The following is a 22,457-nucleotide window of genomic DNA, read 5'->3' as shown; positions in this document are numbered from 1 at the left end:
AAAATTTGACTCTTTAAATCTAGGAATTATGGAGGTTGAGAGGTTGAGATGGAAGTAGTGAAGAGCAAGCAGGGAGTTTAGGTAAAGAATAAACTCCTAAACACTGAGAAGACAAATGTATAAGATGAAGAAAATTCTGAATGTATAGAGGTAAATAGAGAATGACCCCCAAAAATTAGAGGTCAAATTAAAGAAATAAATTATTTCTTAAAGTTTTGAAATATCATGAGTAGGTCAAAATTAAGATGGCAAAAAACTCCTGGTTCTGAGAGAGTTTCCCTAGACTAGACAGAAATGACGTTAAAGAAAGTAGAAGGAAAGGAAAAAACACCTAAAAGTGCCAGAGAGTAATTAAGAATTAAAATGAGTTTGGATCCAAAATTGGTGAGAGCTACAACTTCACTGTGGTTTATCTTAAATTGTTGACCTGTTACCCAAAACCTACATTTGTTTGTTCTTTTCATATTATGTTTTTGGTGGGAAATAAAGTAAATTCATCTTACATTCATCAGCTTTTGGTCTTATAGTAAAAAAAAATGGATGAAAATGTTGTTTTACTTGACATGCAAATAAGAGTTTTTGGTCTGTTCTACATGTAAAATTCCTGTTGGTTTTCATTATTGGCATTATTATATGTGGTATCTTATGCCTGTTATCCAGTTACAGACAAACTCTTGCATATGTTAAAACGTGAACTGACTTCTTTAAACAGGTAAGTGGTAATCAATTTAGGACGTTGGATTCTTCATTTCTCCTTCACATCCCCACCACTCTTCATGTGGGAACATGTACGTATCCATTCTGCACTTAATTGCATGTGTTTATAAAGACGCTAATCAAGTGGTTAAGTAGTGATAAAAATAAAGGAATAGTGGTGGTGGGGAATCACTAAAAAACCATCACTAACGAGTCTGCAGTTGGTAGGGGCGCCTGGGTGGCCCAGTCGGTTAAGTGTCTGCCTTCAGCTCAAGTCATGATCCCAGGGTGGTGGGATCGAGTCCCACATCTGGCTCCCTGCTCACAGCGGGGAGCCTGCTTCTCCCTCTCCCGCTCCCCCTGTTTGTGCTCTCTGTCTTTCTGTCAAATAAATAAGTAAAATCTTTTTAAAAAAATAAATGGTCCTACATACATTCTCAAAATACATTGTTAAATTTGGGGGGAGTTTGGAAGAGAGAGATATATACATACATATTTTAAAGATTTATTTGAGAGAAAGCGCGTGTGCACAAGCAGGAGCAGAGGGAGAGAAACTCAAGCAGACTCCGTGCTGAGCACAGAGCCCCTGCATTGGGCTCTGTGCTCAGTCCCACGACCCTGAGATCAAGACCTGAGCCAAAATCAAGAGTCTGATGCTCAACTGACTGAGCCACCCAGGCGCTCCTGGAAGATATATTTTCTATATATTTTGTAAGGGGAAAATAACTATCTAGTTTTACTTGATGTCGAGGATAAGAAGCTTCTATGGATAGGATATTGTAATCATACCTTTTTCAAAAAGGTAGGTTTTCTTAACTTTTTTTTTAGTAAAATATGCGTAACATAAAAGTTACCATTTTAACCATTTTCAGGTGTACAATTCAGTTGCATTAAATACATCCACATTGTTGTGGAGCCATCACCTCTATCCAGCCCCAGAGTTTTATTTCTCCCTCTCTCACAAAAAGATAGATTTTTGTTTATTTTATTTATTTATTTATTTTAAGATTTTATTTATTTATTTGACGAGAGAGAGCGCACAAGCAGGGGGAGCAGCAGGCAGAGGGAGAGGGAGAAGCAGGCCCCCCGCTGAGCAGGGAGCCCGATGTGGGGCTCGATCCCAGGACCCTGGGATCATGACCTGAGCCGAAGGCAGACACTTAACCCACTGAGCCACCCAGGCACCCCAAGAAGATAGATTTTTTTTTTAAAGATTTTATTTATTTATTTGACAGAGCACAAGTAGGCAGAGAGGCAGGCAGAGGGAGAGGGAGAAATAGGCTCTCCACTGAGCAGGGAGCCCGATGCGGGGCTCGATCCCAGAACCGTGGGATCATGACCTGAGCCGAAGGCAGGCACTTAACCGACTGAGCCACCCAGGTGCCCAAGAAGATAGATTTTTAAATGACATTTTGTCACCAGATGAGAACCAGGCAGTAGTTCATGATACAGACAGCAGGTTTAGTGTTAGGAATAGAAATAATAGAGACCCACTAAAGCTAGCCCAAGAAAGAAGGATATTACTGTAAATGCACAGGCCCTTCATGAGAATCTTTACACATTTGTCTTCTTAAGGCAGGGGATCTGGACTCTAGGACCCTATAAGGAGTGCCTGTGGTCTGTCTTGCACCAGGGAGTTGCCTCTGAGTGTTTGTCCTCACTACTTCCTGTGTGTCTTCATACCCAGGGCTTCCTCATAACCTTCACATCCAAGGGCCTGTGGTGGTCTTCACAGTTTCTGCGTCTGTGTGAGGTTTTTGGTGTGGTGCCCCACAGCAGCATGCAAACACTGGTTTTTAGTTCATATTTCAGAGAGTCTGAGGCATGGTGTGGGGTGGGGAAATAAGCCCCAGTCTAGGAAAGACTGGATTTTCGCCCTGGTTTTCACATGGTGAAGAAAATTGGTTGACATTTGATTCTTTGTTGTTCTAGCTAACGTCTGAGTCTTTAATAAGCAAAATACCGTGTTTGTCATGAAAATGCAGCTTTAGGATAATTCTTTTTTTTTTTTTTTAAGATTTTATTTATTTGACAGGGGTTGGGGGGGGAGAAAGGACAAGCAGGGGGAGTGGCAGGCAGAGGGAGAAGCAGACTCCCCGCCTAGCAGGGAGCCTGATGCAGGACTCGATCCCAGGACCCTGGGATCATAACCTGAGCCCAAGGCAGACGCTTAACCGACTGAGCCACCCAGACGCCCTGCTTTAGGATAGTTCTTAAATCGTTTTGAAGTTTGACTAAGCGTTTCAAAGCCATATGTGTGTTCCTAAACAGGTTTAAAATTGCATGCCAACACCTAACAGCTCTTAGCGACAGACACTTGAAGAAGTTTCAACTTGAGAACACTGAAGATGTTCACGAAGAGTAGGTTGCATGGATGAGCATAATCAGTTCCTGGCCACAGCGATGCATAGAGCTTACTCATTCTGGCGGGAAAGTCATGCTCTTCGGATTGAAAAATTGGAACATCATTACAGAAAATGGATTTTTATTTTAAACCATTGAGCAGAAATGCTGCCTGGCTTCATGATGGCTAGAAGACACCTTACGTATAATCAACTCAGTGGCAAATGCTTTTATCAACACACCCAAATGAGCAGCATCTCTTCTGATCCTGGATGACTTGAGCTCAGAGAAGGGGCAACATGGCGGTGATGCTGGAGGGGCAGGCAGCTCCACAGATCAGCTTCCGACCCCTCCCAGGTTTAGCCCTGCCACTCTGTATGTGCCTACTTTGGGGGCACTGGTTATGTGACCAGTCCTCTTCCACTGATGCTGCAAGCACCCTTGAATTGAGAGAAAGGGCCATATGTTTTTTAAAGTTGAAGAAATTACAGACTTTCAGAGCTACTCATATTCATTTGTTCAGTCTTTGAACCGGGATTATCTATACAAGCACTGCTTGACCAGTATTTCTCTCCCAAGATCCGATTACAGCAGTGGTCTTCAGCTGGGAGCAGTTTTACCTCTCGGGGGATATTTGGCAATCTCTGGATGCATTTTCTTTGTCATAGCTGGGGAAGGGTATTGCTACTAGCATCTAATAGGGGAAGGTCATGGATTCTGTTAAATATCCTGCGAGGCACAGGACAGCCCCTGCTGCAAAGACAACGCAAAATGTTGGTAGTGCTGAGGTTCAGAAGGCCTGCATTACAGAAAGGCACTGGTTAACATCAATTTGTAGGAGGCAAAAGATAGTAAAAGTCTGTGGTATAAATTAGGGGAAACACAGAGGCCCAACACTATTTAGCATTGATAAGGTTAACATTCATCTAATCAGCACCCTGATGTTAGTCTTTCCCTTACCATCAATGGGTGAGAAGAGGAAAACCCAGAGTAGGGATAACTTTCTTCCTTACTTGTTTAATTGGGAGTGAGATGAGATGGCTGAGATGAATGGAGCTAAGGTCAACTGGAAAATTTGGGATTTCCTTAAGAATGTGGTTTGGGACTGGAATCCACAATGAAGGGCAGGAACTAAAAGGTTGTTGCATTTGTCCGTTTATTGAATTTTCATCAGTTTTATTTTATTCCTGCTAGGGAATCAGAGGTTTCTGAAAAAGGACTAAGGAAGTGGGACAGCTCCTTTGACCCTTCCTTACAAGAGGATATACTTATCCTCAAGTGAAGAAAGCCTCAGGTAGTTCCAGACAACTGACACCTCTGATTAGAGCCCTCTCCAGCTTCTGGATGCATCGCCTCCTGTCTATTCTTTACTGTCTTTCGTATCACAGTGCCTGGCCTATCAGGTTTTATGGTTTTCCTTCCAATGCCTCCATTTATAAAATGTCATTAACCCATATGAGGGGATTAAATAAGATAACCAGTGGAGAAGAACTCCCAAGATGAATTGAAGTGAGTGATTCTGAAGTTTATGAATGTGGTAGATGGCATCGATAGGTTGAGTCTTCACCTGTTTTTCTCTTCATCTAGACTTGACCCTGGAAGATTAGTTTCCCTTCTACTTGACGTGGTCTGATATTAACCAAGTCCGAGAGGTTTACCTGTATAGTATGCACTTGTCTTCAAAGGTTAGGCTCTGATCTCATCAGCTCCATTAAGAGCATTTCTGGAAATGTGAGTCTTCGTTGATCATTAAGTTTGTTCCCCCTGGTTTAACTCTGTGTTCTGTCTTGTCCTGCGGGGCCCATGCTTATGTCACATGTGCATGTCTTCTTTCCTCAACTCTAATGAAAGATCTTTGTGGATAGAGCTCATGACTTTTTCTTTGGTGGTTGGCATGCTGCTGAGCATACTGCAGGTGCTTAATAAATGCTTCTTTGGTGGATTGTGTGAGATAATTCTATTTCTTTAGAAATTACATCAAAATAATATGCACAAAGGCAGTCACAATGATGGGGTATTAAAAAAACTTGAAAAGATTAATTACTACCAGCCATCCTAACATGGGGTAACACGGGGAACGGTAGCTTTTAAAAATAGTATGAGAACATATGCAGAAGTGAACACTATCCCTCAATAGCAGTAGTTTCTCAACTGAGGGAGATTTTGCCCCCAGAGGACATTTGGCAATGTCTATAGATATTTTTTGGTTGACAGTTGGAGGGATACTACTGGTATCTAGTGGGTAGAGCCAAGTATGCAGCTAAACACCCTGAATGCACAGGCCAGTTCCCCACAACAAAGAGTTGTCTGGCCTCAAATGTGAATAGTGCCCTGGTTGAGACATCCCAGTCCATAGCCTTGTGTGGACACCACCATGAACGTCCTTTACCACCTAAAGGAATGAGAACAAGCAAAAAAGCAGTGCCTATTTTTATACGGAAGAAACTATTATATATTATAAACTCCTAAACAGTGCGAACTGCAGCTATATACATAAACCAGAATGGTCTGACAGTTAAAAAGATGTGTGATAGCTGCTTATGTAATAAACGGGTGCCTTATGTCTTTGGCCGTGACTTTGGGAGGAGAGGACAGTAAGTTGAAAGAATTCTCTTAAGGATGTATGCACCTTTCCACGATTTTAGAAAATGAGAGGCCTTTGCTAACCCAGAAAGATGTATTTGAATATTACATTTTTGAAAGTCACATTTTTAATAGGCTGGAATTCCTCCGACAGGTTTGATAGTTAGAACGCTGTGAAGCATGCATCCTTCTGTTTTTTCAAATATTTTTAAAGCTTCCTTGAAGAATGCTTGATAATTTCTAAGGTATAAGAATAATGTGCTTTCCCTCCTGGAATTAACTTTGGGAGGTACTTGTGCTGCATTCAGTGGCAGAATGGTACAGTGGGAAGGACCTTTCACAGAGGGATCCTAGGTGGGTCACCTTAACCATGCCCACCCCACACCCCCCACCCCCCAGTTTGCTCATTTTCAAAAAGGAGGACTAAGACTTGATGACCTTGGCTTTAAAATTCTATGTTCCTATAATTTTAGTATCAAATAGTAAAAAAAGAGATTGTTTGTGCAAAGTCTTTTATGAGAGAAATTTTGAAGGCATAAATTATTCCAGTTTGTTTCTTAGAAACTGAAGAAATAATCCTTTTCTACAAAGGCTCACTCCCAGTGTTTAAAGAAAGAAAGGAATTCCTGTTATAAGTAAAAGTTGTCCCCACCTCCAAACAAAATAAAAAGGGTCAAGTAAAATTTACAACTGATTTTAAAATGTCATTGTTAGCTAATTTTGAAAATTTTTGCCTATTTTCTTCTATGTGTTTATACTTAAGTATAAAGAAAACATTTTAATAGTACTAATAATGCTGAGTTTTTCACACTAGCTTCCAGAAATTTGCTGTTTGTAGAGGTAAAACCCATTTGAAAGCTTTATTAAGGTTTTTAGTCTACCATTTAGTAAGTTATTGGGCTCTGAATGAAAGGATGAAGCTTTCCTGTCTGCTGCATGGAAAATTAAATGGAACCTTGAAATTTCCTCCTTTTTCCTAAAGTGGCAATTCAGATATTCACAAAATTGAGGATGTTATAATATGCCAAGAAATGAAGCTTGCTTTTGTGGTGTCTCTATTCTGAAGAGACTGGGAATTTGGTTCTGGCATATTCCAGTTTCCACAGGGGCGTATTCTAGAACTTGGTATCAGGATTGCCTGATTTGAAGATGCTTTTTGGATGGACCCAAAGATGCTAAGGCATCCAGTTACAGTTTGGATCTCATTCCCAGAGTTAATGTTGCCTACAGAGAATAGCAGTATGTGACATGGGATACATTCATAAAATAGTGTCTTTCCACCTAGCAGAGGTTAACTGAGAACCTCTTTCCACCTAGCAGAGGTTAACTGAGAACCTCCTGAGTGCAAGGCACTTAATATAAACAATATGTACAGTGGGGAATCAAAAAGTGTATTAACGGTCCCTATTTTCAATGAGTTCATGACCTAGCAGGAGGAAAGACAGAAGGGACCCATGCAAACTACTATAATACAAAGAGTAAAGTAATACGGACTGTTCGGAGTCACAGATACAATTCTAGGCTACCTCAGAAGAAGAAATTGTTTTAACTTGTGGGAGCAAGAAAGTTAGACTCCACAGAAGAGGTGAACAATGAGCAGAATCACAAAAGTGGAGATGAATGACGTATGATGCATGGCAGATGAGTCTGAGGTGTTGAGTTGACCAGAGCGAGAGGGGAAGGGAAGGAAGTAGTAGAGATATGCACAAGTGATGGGAATAATAAGAGAATAATAGAATAAGCCAGGTTGAAATAGAATCTAGAGACAAGCAAACTAGTTAGGAGATGGACCATTTCTTGGGGAGAGAGAAAAAAAATGGTGGCCTAAATCGGGATAGTTTCCTCGAAATGAGAGGAAAGTATGAGAGAGTTGAGTGCAAGAATTGGCCAGTCTGGGTAGCTGGTTGGGTGTGTGGGTGAGCAGGGCCATAGAGTCAGCAAGATGAATTGGGGTTGGTTAGCCTGAGTAAGAGAATGGTGGTCTACTCTTAGAAATAGGACTCCCAGGAGAAGGGGTGGGTTTGAAGGACACCAATGAGTTCTGTTTTGAACAGGTTAAGTTATATGTGCTCTTAGGAAGTAGCCAAGGCAGAGTTATAGTTGAAGTACAGGAAATTGCAAGCTCCAGAGAGGAATCCAGAAAACCTGTAACATTCTTAAAGGAGACATAGATCTTTTTGAGCCCCACATTTGGAATACCATATTGTGCATAATGTGTCCCACCGCAGGGAGCAACCCACAAACACCCCATGTGCAAACTGAGCACACGAGTAGGCTTGTGTCACCAGCTAAAATGACTTGTTAACACACAGCAGTTTTCACAAGCACAGGTTTTTTTCAAATCATGCCTCAAACAATTGCTGTCCGTAGTTGATCTTGAGGTCACTGTCAAATTGGATACAACATATTAAATCAGTGACTGAGCAAGAGCACCCATATGTTGAGGGGAAAAGTAAGACTGAGAATGGAACCTCAAGATTACCTGCATTTAGGATTGAAAGAGAAAAAAGAGAGAAGAAGGCAGAGACCAGAGAAGGAGAGGGAGAAAAGCAAGATAATTCAGGGAAGTCTTGGGAGGGGAGAGTTTCAAGGAGAAGGAGGCATTTCCTTCAGGTATCTCAAGTGCTGCCAAGAGGTTGAAAAGACTGCATTTAGTAGTGGGAAGTTAGCAGTATCTCTCTGAGAGACAGATTTTGCTGGAAGAGAGAGAAAGGGGGGAAGCCAGGTCACAGATAACAAAGGAATGAGAAAGTGTAGCACAGAGTAGACTATCATTAAGTAAATTGAGGGGATGGAATGTTGTTAGAATGACAACCAGGTTGAAATAAAAGTGGTTTAACTTTTTTGGTGTCATTATACAAAGGAAATATGAGTGTGTTTGTAGATGCAGAGGAGAGATTGGAGAGGAATGATAAAGAATAAAAATTGAGGGGCTCCTGGGTGGCTCAGTTGGTTAAGCATCTGCCTTCGGCTCAGGTCATGATCCCAGGGTCCTGGGGTCAAGCCCTCTATCGGGCTCTCCGCTTGGTGGGGAGTCTACTTCTCCCTTAAGTTCTCTGTGTGTGCTCTCTCTCTCTCTCTCTCTCAAATAAATCTTTTTAGAAAAAGTAAAAATTGATGAAATGAGGACTTAGCAGAGGGTGGAGGGCACAGTTGGTGGGGGGATACCTTTTCTTGGAGAGGATACTTTCGTCTGAAACATGAGGGATAGAAGACCCAGGAATGAGGCAAATGGCTTTGATTTTCTTCTCTTACAAGAAAAGACCATATGCAGAGAGCAGGGAGGAATTGGGAGCCCTAAGTGAAGGCTGAAGGAAGTGTCTGGAATTAGGCAGAGAGGGTGGAGGAAGAAAAGCCACATGTTGAAGACCAGGAAGTGGAGAAATTGGGTGTCCTAAGAGGGTGGAAGAAGCTAAAGTGATTAACATCCCTGAAGCCCCTTAGCCATAGAGTGTCCTTCATTCAGCTATAAATGAAGGCTTTATAATGTGCTAAAGGTATGCATCAAGAGAAACCTTATGCTTTAAGAAAAAATTGTTCTAATACGTGAAATAAAAACTAAAATTCTTAAGAATAAGTCATATTCATCATCATCTCACAACTAATCTTTAATTGAACACTTAACATGTCCCAAGCCCGATTTTGCCTATCATGAATGGTTTCATCTTTACAGCAACCCTGCTGAGTTTACCTTAAAGTAAGTAGTTTCCTTGTTTTGTGTTCTTTGTTTATTGTTTAAAAGCTAGACGTATATATATAAACACACACACACATAATATATATACACACAGATCATTTTTTGGCATATGCTAAGAGTGGATTAATTAACTTATGTGTAGACACTTCAAAATTGGGTATGATATTTGTAAAAGGGTGATATATTTTATAAAAATATAGATACAAAGTATTTTTAAGAACTCTTCATAAAAGAGCTCAGTCTGTCAATTATGCTCATTCAGCAGCACATATACTAAAATTGGAGTGATACAAAGATTAGTATGGCCCCTGAGCAAGGATGACACGCAAATTCGTGAAGCTCTCCATATTAAAAAAAAATTAATGCACTTGACTGGGCTTAGTAAGAGTTGGGTGAGCCTTCCATAAAACAGTTACTATTTGTTGAATTTCTTTTTCCTCAAAATGTTAACTTAGAGTTGAAATGCAAAAGAAGAGATTTGATACAGCATTTTGACATTTGACATTTTAAAGTAATTTCATTAGATCATCAAGCTCTGAATTATTGAAGATTGTTCTACTGTAAACAGTTCTTTCCATTATCTTTCTTTGAATTAGAAACAAGTTGCTTGCCATCTGCCTGGAAAAAGATAAATGTATTATGCGCTAAAATATACAAAGATTTTGGCATTATGTCTTCTCTGCTTTTTATTAATGAATGCTTTTGTTTAGTCTTACATCAGACCGAATAGAACAGATTTGTGTTTGGAATAGTTTAAAGACAGGAACAAAATTCTCTGTAACCGCGTTGACAAAAATTCGAATCTCACCTGGGAAGAGTCATTTTCTTTTTTTTTTTTTTTAAGATTATTTATTTATTTATTTGACAGAGAGAGACACAGCGAGAGAGGGAACACAAGCAGGGGGAGCGGGAGAGGGAGAAGCAGGCTTCCCATGGAGCAGGGAGCCCGATGCGGGGCTCGATCCCAGGACCCCGGGATCATGACCTGAGCCGAAGGCAGACGCCTAGCGACGGAGCCACCCAGGCGCCCCGGAAGAGTCCTTTTCAATGTTATTTCTACCCCAGCACACCCAAGGAAGGAAGTAGACTCCCAAAGTGGCTCCCAAAGACAGTGATTCCAGTCATGTGGAGACAGTTTTGCTATCTGCACTATCTCCACTGTTGGCTCATCCAAGGTGCCCAAGAACCTACTCTTGATTAATTGGCTGGTTCTCAGTGGAGGGTGAGGAAGAGGTGTTTGACAAGGCCCCCAAGGGATTCTGTATTATTTAGTCCTCACCCTTCAGCATTACCCACCCATGAGGCAATTCATAATTAAAACATTTCAGTATAAACTAAGTCTAGTATTAGCCTTCTCAAAAGTGCTTCTATGTGCTGCCCAAAGAGATGGTCGCTTTCGAAGTTCTTCTAGCAAACCCAGGTAAATATGTGCTGAGGTATTGTCCTTATTCTTACAGTGTAAAGATTGCATGCATTAGAAGTCAAAATGCAGAAACATTCTGTGACAGTGTGGAGAAAAAGTATGTCTCAAGGTCAAGGTAACCACTGTTGCCTTTTCAGGAGTCAGTCAGAATGATGGCTGGCTGCCCAGAGACAGGGAGCCAATTCTGTGGTGTGGTTGCCATGTTCCAGGATCTGCCTGGCATTAAAGGCTGGAAGCCCAATTTTATTAGTATACCTAGAGGGATTGAGAGTCCAGGGATGACCGACTCATGCCAGCCTCATAAGAAACCGAGGTTTGAACCAAAATGTTGATTTACTCTTTTCCAATAAAAGCTGTACTTTTCGAGTGTGCTCAGATCTGCCAACCAAGGCATTGCCTTCCCTGCATGCTTATCTGTGGGAGAGCCAGATTATAGTGGGACAGTGGCACCGTGCGTGTGGGGCCCATGCGGGGAGTGGGCTGATGATCTTAATGTCTGATGGCCTCCAACCCTGTGCTCAGTGCACCTGTTTTGACTGTAGGGGAGGAAGTTCTTTTTGTCGCACAAATTCCCTCACCTGTCACGGTCTGAGCCACACTGCCAAGTGGGGTCTTTTCCAGAGTTTGCTTTTGTAAAGATGAAATATTGGCGTTTTGTAGAAGTAAGTTCGATTGATTACACTGTGCTCTATTAGTTGCTGTCACAGCTCTGTCCCTTAGATTTGGAGCACTCCTCGTCTCTCAGGTCTTTGCTGTTGGCAGCTCATCCTCAACACTTACATTGTGATTTTCCCAGCTTCTCTCTTAGAGTTGTTCCTTCATTTGAAGGAACAGGGGCTAACACGTTTTCTGTCCCACGTCCTACTTAGGCATACTTTTGTGTCTCTTCATTCAACTGAGATCCCGGACTGAAAACCAACCTCCAACAGATAACTTTTTGGCATATCATTTAACAGTGGCATTTGAAAAATGTGCAACTGGTATATAAGTGAAGTATTTTAGAGTTCTCTAGTATTTTACTTACCTCCGTGGTTAACAAGTACTAAATTATAAATTCTGTACTTTGCTGTTTTAGAATTTCCATGGATGATTTTCTTTTGAGTATCTAAAAAATAATATGTATCTATTTAAGGGGGAAATGTCCTACTCTTACCAACTCAGTTTTTCTTTAAGAAACCGCTATTCTAATTCTGAAAGGGAAGCATATGCTGCATCTGAAAAACATAGAGAAGAGAAGTGAAATATCAAAGAAGGAGGTCAGAAACAATAAAATACAGTAAATAAACAATATACATTTAGCCACTTGCAAAATAGGGTTATATCTCAGGTCATTCTGTAAGGATGATTAGAAAGACTGAGAAGAGACTGTGAACTATCAGGTGTATTATCCTTTTAGCGTGTCAGATCAGGTCAGTAAAAACGTGACCTCATAGAGCAACTTATTACCTGCTCATTTCTCTGTTAGTTAAAGGGGCTATGTAGCCAGTTTTGCTTTTTGGTTTTACTTTTAACAAAGAAATAGAAGCTTAAGAGGGCAGTGATTAAATATCTACATGTCTGTAACCTTTTAGAAGTTGTGTAAGTATTGTGTGTTCCCGGGGTCATATTTTTCAAAACTATTGTTCATTACCTAACAAAATGAAAATATTTTAAGTGATATCCTATTAACAGCCAGGAAACACTTGTCCTGACATTAGTAGATTCGTGTTTAGCAGGCCAATGCTGAGCTCTAACCTTTGTATATACTACTTCCATATGCATAATGTAAAAATCTGTAAAATTCTGACACAAGAGAAACTGGTTACATTAAAATATATGGGCAGTTGTGCTTAGAGAATTGGACAGAATCACGGATGGGTTTATTGGTGTGTCAAGATTGAGACTTGGAAGAAACTGAAAGATCAAATGTGTGCTACGGCGCAGGTTAGTTATCTTTTATTGTTTTCATAGTGCTCTGAATCCAAATTGGGGCAGGGCTTATCTCGGATGTGATTTAGGATATTGAAGTTGTTTGTTTCAGGAAGCTCTCTTTCTGTAGTTCCTTGGAAATTTTTCAAGATGTTGGAAGAGTAAAACATGTTGTCATGTTAAAACATTTTGTGACCTAGTTTTGGCCTAAGTATAATTTTGTACTGGCAAATACACAGGGGATTTAGGCTTTTACTCTAATAGCTAAATGAACTCAAATATATACTGAATGTAAATTGCTTTGAAGGCGATGGATCACAAGTTAATAGATTCTGGACCTTGTTTTTCCTTTCATGCGCAAGACATTCCTTGGAGTTAAGGGGAGATTTATATTAAAGAGTAGCAAATTGTTTCCCTCTTTTGGAAATAAGCAAAATCACCCTCTGATGATAAAATATTTCTTTAGCCTGTCAAGATAGTTACTGAGGAAAGAAGCAGGAGGGGGGAAATGAGGATAACTTATTTTGTAGCTTACTGTTTAGGAAATGAAATATATTTAATAAAAGTGCAATTGCCTTATAATACCATGTGACTCAAAAATAATGAGACAAAGAAAAAAATGAAAAACACCATACTAGAACTTATATGACCAAATAAATCTTGTCCCACAGGAGGCAGTCCAGTTTTTCTAGCTCTGTTCTAATTGAACAAAACATTTTCAGACTCTTTTGGAATTGTCTTCAGAACTGTTTTATGAGCCAAACCCCAAAATCAACATCTTTACTTTATTATCACACCTCTTTTTGGACCCAAAAGAATATTACTCAGCCTGATCCCCCACTTAATTTATCAGACTTGGCTCAGGCTATTTCCAAAAATACAGTGTGCTCTTTTATAGGACAATCAAATATTTTTATTCATTTGTGTATTCATTCAGTGATGGAGGCTCAGTGCCTCCAGTGAGTCAGGTATGTTGTGGTGACACAGAGGAGTCTGGGTCTGGAAGTGGGAGGGGAGAAGGGAGACAAGTGGGGATCACAGAAGATGCTCACCCCTCAGTAGCCTTTGCAGATGAGCAGGAGGTTACCAGATGGACAGAGGAGAGCTTTGTAGACGGAGGTATCAGGCACAGAGCAAAAATCACGCACATTTCAGGAACTGCAAGTATTTCAGGATGGGTAGAATCTAGTTAAAAGATGAGAATGAGGGGCGCCTGGGTGGCTCAGTCGGTTAAGCATCTGCCTTCAGCTCAGGTCATGATCCCCGGGTCCTGGGATCGAACCCACAGTTGGGCTTCCTGCTCAGTGGGGTGTCTGCTTTTCCCTCTCCCTCGGCCCCTCTCATGTGCTCTCTCTTGCTCTGCTCTTTTTCTCAAAGGAATAAAATTTTTTTAAAAATGATGAGAATGGATTGGTAATTGGGGCGAGATCGTGAAGGCCTTAGTAAGCCATGGGATGGAGGAATACAGTGGTTAAGAGTGAGGGTTCTCCTGCCTGATTATCTGAGTTCAAATTCTGGCTCCTTCATTTATAAGCTTTATGACACTGGGCCATCTCTGAATCTTCCAGCCTTAGTTCTTTTCATCTGTAAAAGAGATGATGACTACTTTATAGGGTTAAGAGGTTTAAGTACGTAGACACAGATTAAGTTCTTTTAGAAATTTTTTATTTATTTAATTTTTTTTTTCAGATTAAGTTCTTAGTACCATGCCTGGCATATAGTAACCACTCAATAAATGTTAGATTTTTATACTGCTACTTTTTCCTGTGGGCAAGAAACAATAATGGAAGTATTTTAAACAGCAGAATATACTTTTTTGCCTTGTGTAGCATTTGCCTACTCACTTCTTGAGATAGTCTCTTCCCTTGTTTTTTTTCTTTTTCAAATAGCTTTTTGACAAGTAATTGATATGCCATACAGTTTACCCAATTGAAGTGGGTGATTCATTGATTTTAGTATATTCACAGGTTGTGCTAACCCATCACCATAATCTAATTTTAGAACATTTTCATTCCCCCTAAAAGAAGCCTCATCCCCATTAGCAGTCAATCCCCATTTCTTCTATCCCCCTGCTACCGCTCATCCTAGGCAACCTCTAATTTACTTTCTGTTCTTATATTTGCCTACTCTAGCCATTTCATATGAATGGAATCATTCAGTATGTAGTCTTTTATGACTGGCTTCTTTGACTTAGCATAAGGTTTTCAAGAGTTATCCACATTGTAGCATGTATCAGTCCTTTTTTTGTGACTGAATGCTATTCCACTGTATGTATATTACACATTTTATTTATTCCTTCAACCTCTGATGGACATTTGGGTTGTTTCCATTTGTTGGCTATTATGAATAATGGAGCTGTGAACATTCCTATACTAGTTGTTGTGTGGACATATGTTTTCATTTCTCTTAGGCATATATCGAGGAGTAGAATTGCTAGATCATAAGTTTGAGGAACTGCCAAACTCTTGCAGAGTGGCTGTACCTAATTACATCACTAATGTAGCACTATATGAGGGTTCCACTTTCTCTACATCTTTGCCAATATTTTTATTATCTTTTTAATTTTAGCAATCTTGGTATATATGGTTTTGCTTTGCATTTCTCTAGTGACTAATGATGTGTGAACATCTTCTCCTGTGCTTTTTGGCCCTTATTCTATCTTTAGAGAAATGTCTGTTCAAATCCTTTGCCCATTTTTATTTTACTTTATTTTCACGTTTATTGAGGTATATTTCACAACCTTGGCCCATTTTTAAGTTGGGTTGTCTTTTGATTATTGAGTAGCAAGAGTTTTTAATGTATTCTGGTTGCATGTCCCTGGGATAGGTGATTTGCAAATAGTGTGTCCCATTCTTTGGGCTGTCTTTTCATTTTCTTGATGATGTCCTTTATAGCACAAATGGCTCTAATTTTGATGAATCCAATTTACCTATTCTGTCTTCTGTTGTTTGTGCCTTTGGTGTCGTATCTAAGATTATCATTGCCTAACTCAGGGTCATGGAGCTTTACTCCTATGTTGTTTTCCAAGAGTTTTATAGTTTTTAGCTCTCACAATTAGGTTTGTGATCCATTTTGAGTTCATTTTTATGTATGTTGTGAGGTGTAGGGGTCCAACTTCAGTATTTTGCGTGTGAATATCCAGTTATCCGGGCATGAATCGTTGAAAAGTGTATCCTTTCCCCAACTTTTTGGCACACTTGTTGAAAATCAGTGAGGCATAAACATGAGAGTTAATTTCCAGACTCTTCATTCTATTCCATTGCTCTATACGTGTATCTTTATGGTAGTACCACACTGTCTTGAGGATAGTAGCATATAGTAAGTTTTAAAATTGAGAAGTCCTACAACTTTTTCTTTTTCAAGATTATTTTGGCTGGGGAGCACCTGGGTGGCTCAGTCGTTAGGCATCTGCCTTCCGCTCAGGTCATGATCCCATGGTCCTGGGATCGAGCCCCACATCGGGCTCCCTGCTCCGCGGGAAGCCTGCTTCTCCCTCTCCCACTCCCCCTGCTTGTGTTCCCTCTCTCGCTGTCTCTCTCTCTGCAAAGTAAATAAATAAAATCTTGAAAATAAAAAAAAAATTAAAAAAATTTTTAAAGTATATAACTTTTGATTTTTGCAGTGTCACTTAGAGAAATTTATCGTAAGGTAACAAGCCAATGTTACAAGAATAGGGGAATGGTTTAATAAGCTACATAAATTTAGTGCAATTTAAAATGGTTTTATTATATATAAACATGCATATATAGAGACTTGTGAAAGCATTTGATACATGGTGAAATTTTTTAATTGCAAAACATTTATGTAAAATGTGATTCTCTTTTTGTTGAACAACAGTAGAAAATAAGCTCCAAGGGAGCAGGGATCTTGTCTCATTGACATTGATATCCCCGGAAGAGAGTAGGAGCTCAGTAAATATTTGTTGGTTGCATTGGTCTCTCTCTTTACTGCTTCTCTTGCCTTAATCTATCTCTATTTCTTACCTGAGCTTTTGCAGACCCTACCAACTTGTTTTCCTCGCCTCCAGTTTTATCCCCTATAGTCCAACTTCTGTTCTACAGTCAGAGTGGTATTTCCAAGTGGTACATCTGGCCATGACATTGCCTACTGAAACATCCTTTGGTTCTTCCCCAGTGCTCCTAAGATAATTTCCAGACTTCCTAGCCTGGATTACCAACCCCTTCGTAATTTCACTTCTGTGTACTTTTCCAGCTCTTCTCTTGCCATTTTCCAAGATAATCACCAAGTCATGCCAAACTATCCACAATTCCCCAAATATGAATTTTCCTGCATACCTACATACCTTTGGACATACTGTTCCTTCTCCCCGGACCATGCCAAACTTCCCTTGTTTATCTGGCAAATTCCAGATCATCCTTTGAGATTCGGAGCCCCAGCTACATCCCCTCTAGGCACATAGGAGTGCCTCTTCTGCAGGGCTTCCATAACTCCAGAACTCTTTTGTAACCCTTAATATATAGGAGACAGACGTCTCTTTAGGGCTAGAGAGTTAGTGAGGGCAGGGACTATATAGTCTTCTGCCTTCAGCTCATCATCTAACTGCTGAACGGACTTCTGCTCTATCTCCATCTCAGGGCTTCCCAGTTTTGGTCTGAGGCCTGGTACCAATTTTCTATCATCTGTGATGAAATTAGAAAAATAAGAGCCCTGTGGTGAATTTTTCAGAAAGCTAAATCTGTTTACATTTTGGGTGTTAAAATGTGCTTTTTCTAATGAAATGATGTTGATAGTAGATGGTAGGGTATATTTATGTCTTTAGTTGACAACATTCTGTCAGAGCCCAAAATTTGCTGGAAATTTTACAGTTCCCTGAAAACCAAAGGTCTGGGAACAGTGCTGTATCTCATGGGGTGGCACCAAGTCCCCAAAGTCAAAAGCCTATGAGTCATCCTTGGCTTCTCCTCCTTCCTCATCCCTCCACCCCCGCCACATTCAGACACTTAGCAAGTCCTGCCAATTCAACCTCCTAAATATTTCTGGAATCTGTACTCTCCTCTCCATCCTTGCTGCCAATTCCTTAGGACAGGCCCTCTTTATTTTCCCTGTACAACTGCAACAGTCTCCTGACTGGTCTTCTTGCCACTGTTCCCCTCTTACCCATGCCCATCAGAACGAGCTATTTAAAAATTAGAAATAGATACCCATTTTCCACGGGATAAAAGTTCCTTATGGCATACAAGGTTTTTCTCTAGTGGGATTTCTTGCTTTCCTTTGTTCACACTGTCTCCTGGTTTTGAGTGCCCTTTCTTTTCCACTGTCTTGGGTAACTCCTGTGTAAGTTCAGTTGTCACTTCCTCTACGGACCCTTTCTTACAAGTCTGAGTTAGGTGCCCCCTTGCCTATATCCCTACCTCAGCATTTCCAGATTAGTTGGTAGTTCATCTTTTCATGTCTGCCTGCCCACTAGACTCCGAACAACTTAAGAAAATGTCTTTTATCCTTTGATCTTTCTATCCCTAGCACCCAGTACAATGCTAGAAAATAACAAATATTGAGTAAATGTTTGTTGGCCGAATGCATTTGTTTGGTATTATGATCAGGTGTACACTGTGGAAGATTTATGGGCCAGATGGGGCTGAGTACAGGAAGTCTGCATGAGGCAGGGAACAGGGTAAAGGCCCTCTATAGAAGTTTAGACAAGAGTGATGAGTACCTGAACTCAGGAAATAGCAGTGGATAGAGAAACATTTAGGTGGTGGAATTGGTGCTTGATTTAGATGTATGGGGTCATGGAAGAACCTAGGATTACTTGAAGGTTTCTGGGCTTAGAAAATTGGTTGGTTGGTGGTGTGGTTCACCGAAGTGTCTGTTCTAGACACTTTGAAATTGAAATGTTTAGAATATTGGTTAAAGTTGTCCAAGCGGTGAGTGGGTATAGTGTTTGGGGAGAGAACTGTCTTGGAGAGACAGGTTGGGGATTCTGCAGCCTTTAGGTACTATATGAAGCCTTGGCCGCAAGGGAGATAATGATCAGTTGTTGTTGGCTGTGTCGTAGAGGTGGTGGTGCATTGGGTGGGAAGAGAATGGGATCATGAGATTCTAGATGTTGGAGGTCGAGATCAAGGAGAAAGAAGCATGTGAAGGTTCTGATTGAAGTCCTGATTGTGTGTGTTGCAGGTCTATCATCTGGGCAAATTACTGTGTTTGCCTCCACTTCTCCATCTGTAAAATGAGAATAATAACGCCTACTTAATTGGGATATTAAAAGAATTCAATGAGTTTGCATATGAGAGGTCTCGAGTATAGCCCTAGGCTCACTCTAGGGGCTCATAAATGATAGAAGATTCAAGAAAATATTTCTCAGGACCTGAAGATAGTTTCAAAACAAAGAATTTTTCTTAGTGATTACATTGGAGATTATAGTTAACATCTTAAACCTAAAACATTTTAGTTTTAAACAATACAACTTAGCTTCTATAGTGTATAAAAACCTTTTTTCCTATACAGCTCCGTCCATCCCCTTTTGTGCTATTATTGTCACACATTTCATCTTTACACATTGTAGGATCATTACCATAGATTGATACTTATCATCATAATGCATTTGTCTTTTTAATCGTATTAGGAAAAAAAGAGTTCCAAAACCAAACTACAATAATACTGGCTTTTTAAATTTTTACTGTGTAGTTAGTTACCTTTGTCAGTGTTCTTTCTTTCTTCACGTGGCTTTGAGTTACTCTCTCCTGTCCTTTCATTTCAACCTGAAGGCCTCCCTGTAGCATTTCTTTTTTTTTTTATGTTATGTTAATCACCATAGATTACATCATTAGTTTTTGATGTAGTGTTCCATGATTCATTGTTTGCGTATAACACCCAGTGCTCCATTCAGTACGTGCCCTCTTTAATACCCATCACCAGGCTAACCCATCCCCCCACCCCCCTCCCCTCTAGAACTCTCAGTTTGTTTTTCAGAGTCCATAGTCTCTCATGGTTCATCTCCCTGTAGCACTTCTTCGAGGGCAGGTCTCCTGGCAACAGACTCCCTCAGCTTTTGTTTATCGGAGCATGTCTTAATTTCACCTTCGTTTTTTTGAAGGGTAGTTTCTCTGGATATAGAATTCTTGGTTAACAGTTTTTCTCTCAGCACTTTAAATGTGTCATCCACTGCCTTCTGTCTTCCATGGTTCTTTTTTCTTTCCCTCTAATTTATTTATTAATTTGGCCGGGGTCGGGGGGGGGTTGAAGGGGGGTGTGGAGAGCGAGAGCACACAAGCAGGGGAAGCAGCAGGCAGAGGGAGAAGCAGGCTCCCCGCTGAGCAGGGAGCCTGATGCGGGGCTCAATCCCAGGACCCCGGGATCGTGACCTGAGCCGAAGGCAGACGCTTAACTGACTGAGCCACCCAGGCGCCCCTATCTTCTATGGTTCTGATGAGGTGTTGGCTATTAAACAACGTTAGGTGGTGAGTAGCTTATCCTTGCTGCTTTCCAGATTCTTTTTTTGCTTTTTGACAGTTTGATTTATAATGTGTCTCAGTGTGGATCTCCTGGCCTCACGTTAATGTGCCTAGAAAGCACTCAAATAAAGGATTGTAATAATGCAGCCAGATTAAACGATTGTAATTTTGTAATAACAATGACTGCGAATTATCCATCGGTAGAAGACAATCAGTATATTGTGCTTAAAAAGTCAAGAAAATGTTCAATGTATGCTACAGAGAATTCCATTAAAAACTTTAATTTTTAAAAATTGTTTGAGGGCTTACAATGGGTAAGAATCAGATATCAAAATTCTCACTTTCGTGGATAATTGCCTGATAGAGTCCCAGTATGAGTTGTTCCTGTGGTTCTTTGCAAAAGAAACATTCTTCCTTGGGGGACATGTAGTTGGAGCTACATTTACAAATTCTTCTCCTTTAGTTTTTCATTGCTCTCAATGCCATGAAATATTTACCTTATTATATGAAATATTCCTAGAACAAAGATTAAACTCTAAAATAAAATTTGTATGGAGGCATACTAAATCATAACTTAATATTACACATTTTTACATCTGAACAAAACAACCTAATTCCAGATGCCTAAGTTTGGCAGTTGATAGAGCTATCAGTTCTTTTTTAACTTTTCCAACTATGTTCTATTTTCTTATCTTTTAATATGGTTTCCTGATGGTGTCCTTAAAATATATTTATAGATTTTTTTCAGTTCTTTTTTTTTTTTTAATATTTTATTTATTTATTTGAGATAGAGTGAGAGAGAGGGAGATTGAGAAAGCACAAGCCAAGGGGAGGGGCAGAGGGAGAGGGAGAAGAAGGCTCCCCACTGGGCAGGGAGTCCGATGGGGGGCTCAATCCCAGGACCCTGGGATCATGACCTGAGCCAAAGGCAGACACTTCACCAACTGAGCCACCTAGGTGCCCCTTTTTTTTCAGTTCTTAACACAGTAGTTCCTGGAAATTTTGCTTGAATAGATCTAATTTTAAAATGTAAGATGTCAGAGGCGCCTGGGTGGCTCAGTTGGTTGGGGAGCCAACTCTTGATTGTGGCTCAGGTCATGATCTCAGGGTCCTGGGATCGAGCCCCGCATCCTCTCTGTGCTCAGTGGGGAGTCTGTTTGAGGATTCTCTCTCCCCTTCTCCCTCTCGCTCTCTAATAAATAAATAAATCTTAAAAAAATAAAATAGAATGTAAGATGTTAGATGTTAATTTTTATAATGACTTTTAAAAAAAATGCTTTTATCATTTTGGTTGCTTATACCTTGTTATATTAGAAAGGGTGCTGAATTCTTAGCCATGAGACCCAGTTTTCTTACTCCTTCAGTTGCTTTGCCCATCTGCATTCTCTTGGCCTATGCTTATTTATCTGTAAAACGATTGTACAGAACCAGATAATCTCTGAAGTGCCCCATACTTTCAAAGTTCCATAATTCTACCATGCAGGATTTTTCTCTGGCTTGTCTGATAAAAACCTTAGAGCAGTTTGAAGAATTTGTGAGCTGTCACTGTTTCTCTTTTATTTCATGGTAATTCTGTTACTTTTGACCTAACAATTAGCCAAGCATCAGAAAAGTAGTTTTATTTTTCCTACATGCTTTTTTATGGGGTTGCTCCATATGGGAGAAAGATTAAAATCTCATCCCTTCAGTGAGACAATAATGCATACATAGTATTTTTTTTCTCCTAGAACCAATTTAAGAACTTAAGTTGTTAACATATTTAATTTTAAAAACTTGCCATTTCTGGATTGAGGATCAGGATTTTCTCAGTAACTCAGAGGAGCAGATTGAAGAAAAGTATATGAGTGATGGAAGAAAGAAGACTTAAATGAGAAAAGAAGCTTTTATAACTCTTGTTTTTAAAATGGCGATTTTTTTATTATTAAAAATTGATACGCTCTCATTGTAGAAAGTCTAGATAGGCAAATAACAGGAAACACAGCTCAGTAATCTCATCACTGAGAGATAACCACTGTTAGCATCTTGATTTATCTTTCTACCATTTTGTTTATATATGCAGAATCAAACTGTACATATTTTTCTGAAACCTTCATTTTCTTTTAATAATAGATTATGAACACCTTTCCATGTTCAGTAAATATGAATCTGAATCATCTTTTTAAAGGCCACATAATCTGTGTATCTATTTATGTATCTACCTACCTATCTTGCCAGATTACTCTCCAGAAGGTTTTTGTTTGTTTGTTTGGTTGGTTGGTTGGTGGGTTTTTTTGTTGTTGTTTTTACCGATTTGTACTCCCACAGTGATGTGGGTCCATTTCACAAACCCTCACAGACGCTATGCCATTTTACCATTTAAAAATTCCTTACCCAGTTTGAAGGGCTTAAATAG

The 22,457-nt window shown here is 39.9% G+C and overlaps 1 protein-coding gene and 1 non-coding gene across 3 annotated transcripts in view; both read left to right on the top strand.

The window, feature by feature from the left end:
* The window catches only part of CDK6 (cyclin dependent kinase 6), a 240,344-nt gene that overhangs the window by 29,558 nt on the left and 188,329 nt on the right, over positions 1 to 22,457 (top strand). The window lies entirely within an intron of this gene.
* LOC118549102 (U6 spliceosomal RNA) lies at positions 9,570 to 9,672 on the top strand. The gene has a single exon (XR_004923898.1). It is a non-coding gene; the product is annotated as a U6 spliceosomal RNA (small nuclear RNA).

The sequence above is a fragment of the Halichoerus grypus genome, chromosome 12 (assembly GCF_964656455.1).
Source record: "Halichoerus grypus chromosome 12, mHalGry1.hap1.1, whole genome shotgun sequence".
NCBI lineage: Eukaryota > Metazoa > Chordata > Mammalia > Carnivora > Phocidae > Halichoerus > Halichoerus grypus.
The sequence above is the reverse complement of the archived record's forward strand: the minus strand, read 5'-3'. Positions and strand labels throughout refer to the sequence as shown.